The sequence below is a fragment of the Camelus bactrianus genome, chromosome 14 (genome assembly GCF_048773025.1).
Source record: "Camelus bactrianus isolate YW-2024 breed Bactrian camel chromosome 14, ASM4877302v1, whole genome shotgun sequence".
Classification (NCBI taxonomy): domain Eukaryota; kingdom Metazoa; phylum Chordata; class Mammalia; order Artiodactyla; family Camelidae; genus Camelus; species Camelus bactrianus.
Window position 1 is genome coordinate 33,770,476 of NC_133552.1, and position 4,987 is coordinate 33,775,462.

The 4,987-nt window shown below is 34.4% G+C and overlaps 1 pseudogene; it reads left to right on the forward strand.

The window, feature by feature from the left end:
* The first annotated feature begins 317 nt into the window (after window positions 1–317).
* Window positions 318–953, forward strand: LOC105083653 (GTP-binding nuclear protein Ran-like; annotated as a pseudogene).
* The last annotated feature ends 4,034 nt before the right edge of the window (window positions 954–4,987 follow it).

A 4,987-nucleotide genomic window follows, 5' to 3' on the forward strand; every position in this document is an offset into this window, starting at 1 on the left:
ATTCAAAAATGAGCAGAAGACCTAAACAAACAATTCTTCAATGAAGACTTATAAATGACCAATAGGTGCATGAAAAAATGCTCAAAGTTATGCTTATCTTTTTAAACATCTTTTTCAAGTACTAATAAATCAAAGAAAATTAGGTGCTTTCTATAAGAATCAGAATATATAATATATAGTGACTTGACTGTGAATTTTAAATCCACATTTTAATATTAGTGAAATATTGCAAAGGCATTTCTTCTAAAGTTTTAATATCCCTTTTATTAAGAGCTAGATTCTGATGGGTGTGGTGACGCTTCTGGAAGTAACACCTGATGGCTGCCCAAGGAGAACCCCAAGTTCAGTCTAAACTTTTATTAGTGAGAGGTGGTTGTACTGGAAAAACTACATTCATGAAATGTCATTTGCCTGGTGAATTTGAGAAGTATGCAGCTACTGTGAGGGTTGAAGTCCATCTTCTTGTGTTCCATACCAACAGAAGACCTATTAAGTCAGTGTATGGGACACAGCTGGTCAGGAGAAATTTGGTGGACTGGGAGATGGCTATTATAACCAAGTTCAGTGTGCCATTGTAATGTTTGATATAACATCAAGATTTACTTTCAAGAACGTGCCTAACTGGCATAGAAACCTGGAATGAGTGTGTAAAAACATGTCCATCTTTGTTTTCTGCAACAAAGTGGATATTAAGGACAGAAAACTTGAGGCAAAATCAATTGCTTTTCACCAAAAGAAGAATCTTCAGTACTGTATTATTTCTGCCAAAAGTAAATACAATTTTGCAAAGCCCGTCCTCTGGCTTACTAGAAAACTGTTTGGAGAACTGAACTTGAAGTTCATTGCCATGCCTACTCTGGCCCTGCCAGATGTAGTCATGGACCCAGCCTTGGCCACATGAGCATGACACAGAGGTTGTTCAGACTACTGCTCTCCAGGATGATAACCTGTGAGAAAATGAAGATGGAACCCACTGTCAGAAGTCTAGTTTTATAGGCAATTGCCCTGTGATGTCAGTGGTGCAGCGTGTTTGCCACTTCATTATATAGCTAAGCAGAACATGTGCTTAATCTTTGGAATGCTGAAGGAAATGAATTGGCTTCAGAGTAAATATGGCAGTTAAAAAAAAAAAAAAAACTTAGTTTTTGGACTTGAATATTTAGCTGTTCTGGAACAGAGGTAATTCCTCCTTGAGTTTCATATATAACTGCTGAAGTCACATCATGATATTCAGTGGTGAAATCTTGTTTGTTACTGTAATTTCCATTCCCTTCCATTCAGAATCAGAATAAAGTTGTATTTCAAAAAACCAAAACAGAGCTATAGGGAAGGTAAATTAGTCAGCCATGTTTATTTTCTGGAAGTATAAGGAATTGCCAAATTTTTAAATTAACTTTATAAAATAATTTAAATACCACAAAACTCATGTAGGTTTTACTTCTTTTTGAACCAATAAATGTTGCTAAGCTGTATGTTTAGAAACATGATATACTTTTTCTAAATTAACTTTATGTAAATTGATTGGATTCCTAGATTAGTGTAAAAACTGAATAACCAGCTAGTCATAGGTTGGTAATTAATTATCAATGTCTTTTTTTTTTTTTTTTTTTTTTTTTAGTTTTCACCTGTGATAAAGAATAAATTAAAGAACGTGGAGGGATGAAGAAAAGAGGATTGCTTTAAACATGTGAGATGATTAAATTGTCGTTTTAGTAGAAACTGCACCTACCAGTGAGGTTTCAATCAATTGTTGTTAGGTGTCCTTACATACTCTGTTGTGGCAGTGAGGTGGCAGGGGATTTAAAATTTAATTTTCAAAATTGATGATATCCATCAGACATGTATTCTGGAAATGGAATTCATATAACTTCCTGCATTTACAGTTTGCCAAAAAACTATTAGGTAGAGTGTAAAAAATGCTAGTGCAGATTATAAGGATAGGTATTAAAAAAGGATAATAAATAATTGGTATTCAATGGTGTAGTAAGAATGTGGTAAAACAAAACAAAAGATCAATATTTCATCCTTGCAAATTTCCATTTGTTTTAGTAGGACAAGATTATTTTTTATCATTTTTATTGATTTATAATCATTATACAATGTTGTGCCAAATTCCAGTGTAGAGCACAATTTTTCAGTTATACATAAACATATATATGTTCATTGTCACTTTTTTTCTCTGTGAGCTACCATAAGATCTTGTATATATTTCCCTGTGATATACAGTATAATCGTGTTTATCTATTCTACAATTTTGAAATACCAGTCTATCCCTTCCCATCCCACACCCCCATAGCAATCACAAGTTTGTATTCTATGTCTATGAGTCTATTTCTCTTTTCTATTTATGCTTTGTTTCTGTTTTATTTTTTTTGTTTTTTTGGTTTTTTTTAGATTCCACATATAAGCGATCTCATATGGTATTTTTCTTTCTCTTCTAGCTTACTTCATTTAGAATGACATTCTACAGGAGCATCCATGTTGCTGCAAATTGTGTTATGTTGTCGGGTTTTATGGCTGAATAGAATTCTGTTGTAAATATGAACCACCTCTTCTTTATCAAGACATGTGTTGATGGACATTTAAACTGTTTCCATGCCTTGGCTACTGTAAATAGTGCTGACATGAACATTAGGTGCAGGAGTCATTTTGGAGTAGAGTTCCTTTTGGATATATGCCCAGGAGCGGGATTCCTGGGTCATACGGTAAGTCTATTCTTAGTCTTTTGAGGAATCTCCATACTGTGTTCCATAGTGGCTGCACCAAACTGCATTCCCACCAGCAGTGTAGGAGAGTTCCCCTTTCTCCACAGCTTCTCCAGCACTTGTCATTTGTGAATTTTTGAATGATGACCATTCTGACTGGTGTGAGGTGATACCTCATTGTAGTTTTGATTTTTATTTCTCTGATAGTGATATTGAGCATTTTTTCATGTGCCTATTGATCATTTGTATGTCTTCCTTGGAGAATTCCTTATTTAGGTCTTTTGCCCATTTTTTAAATTGGGTTGTTTGTTTTTTCCTTATTAAGTCATATGAGCTGCTTATATATTCTGGACTTGAAGCTTTTGTTGGTTTCATTTGCAAAAATTTTCTCCTATTCCATAGGTTGTCTTTTTGTTTTACTTATGGTTTCCTATGTTGTGCAGAAGCTTGTAAGTTTCATTAGGTCCCATTTGCTTATTCTTGCTTTTATTTCTGTTGCTTGAGTAGACTGTTCTAGGAGAACATTTTTGAGGTGTATGTCAGATAATGTTTTGACTATATTTTCCTCTAGGTGATTTATTTTATCTTGTCTTATGTTTAAGTCTTTGATCCACCATGAGTTGATTTTTGTGTATGTTGTAAAGGAGTGCTCTAGCTTCCTTGCTTTACATGCTGCTGTCCAGTTTTCCCAACACCCTTTGCTGAAAAGACTCTATTCCATTGTATGTTCTTGCTTCCTTTGTCGAAGTTTTGTTGACCAAAAGTTTGTGGGTTCATTTCTGGGCTGTCTATTCTGTTCTGTTGGTCTGTATGTCTGTTTTTGTACCAATACCATGCTGTCTTGATGACTGTAGCTCTATAGTATAGTCTGAAGTCTGGGGGAGTTATTCCTCCAGCCTCTTTCTTTCTCTTCAGTAATGCTTTGGCAATTCTAGGTCTTTGATGGTTCCATATAAATTATATTATGATTTCTTCTAGTTCTGTGAAATATGTCCTAGGTAATTTGATAGAGATTAAGTCTGTAGATTGCCTTGGGCAGTGTGACCATTTTAACAATATTGATTCTTCCAATCTAGGAGCATGGGATATCTTTCCATTTTTTAAAGTCTTCTTTAATTTTCTTCATCAATGGTTTATAGTTTTCTGTGTATAATTCTTTCCCCTCCTTGGTTAGATTTATTCCTAGGTATTTTATTACTTTGGGTACTATTTTAAAGGGGATTGATTCTTTACTTCCTTTTTCTGTTGATTCATTGTTGGTGTAAAGGAATGCAACTGATTTTTGAACATTAATCTTGTAATGTGCTACCTTGCTGAATTCTTCAATCAGCTCTAGTAGTTTTTATGTGGACCTTTTAGGGCTTTCTATATATAGTAACATGTCATTGACATATAGTGACACTTTGACCTCTTCTTTTCTAATTTGCATCCCTTTTACTTCTCTCTCTTGCCTGATTGCTGTGGCTGGGACTTCCAGGACTATGTTGAATAGGAGTGGTGACAGTGGGCATCCTTGTCTTGTCCCAGATTTTAGTGGGAAGCTTTTGAGTTTTTCCCCATTGAGTACTATGCTGGCTGTAGGTTTGTCATATATAGCTTTTATTATGTTGAGATATGTCCCCTCTATACCCATTTTGGTGAGAATTTTTATCATAAATGAGTGTTGAATTTTATCAAATGCTTTTTCTGCATCTATTGAGATGATCATGTGGTTTTTGTCCTTTCTCTTGTTGATGAGATGTATTACATTGATTGGTTTCCGTATGTTGAACCACACTTGTGTCATTGGGATAAACCCCACTTTGTCATGATGTATAATCATCTTTATGTGCTGTTGGATTCTATTTGATAATATTTTGGTGAGGATTTTGTCATCTATGTTCATCCATGATATTGGCCTATGATTCTCTTTTGTAGTATTGTCTTTGCCTGGTTTTGGTATCAGGGTGATGGTGGCTTCATAGAATGAGTTTGGGAGTATTCTCTCCTTTTCAATCATCTGGAAGAGTTTGAGAAATACTGGTATGAATTCTTCTTTTGTGGGTTCATTTCTGGACTGTCTATTCTGTTCCATTTATCCATATGTCTTTATTTATTTATTTATTTTTTTACCAATTCCATACTGTTGCTGATTACTGTAGCTCTGAAATGTTGTCTGAAGACTGGGAGGGTAGTTTCTCCATCTTTATTCTTTTCCTTCAGTAATGTTTTGACAATTATGAATCTTTTGTGATTCTTTTTAAATTTTATTATGATTTGTTCTAGTTCTGTAGAATATGGCT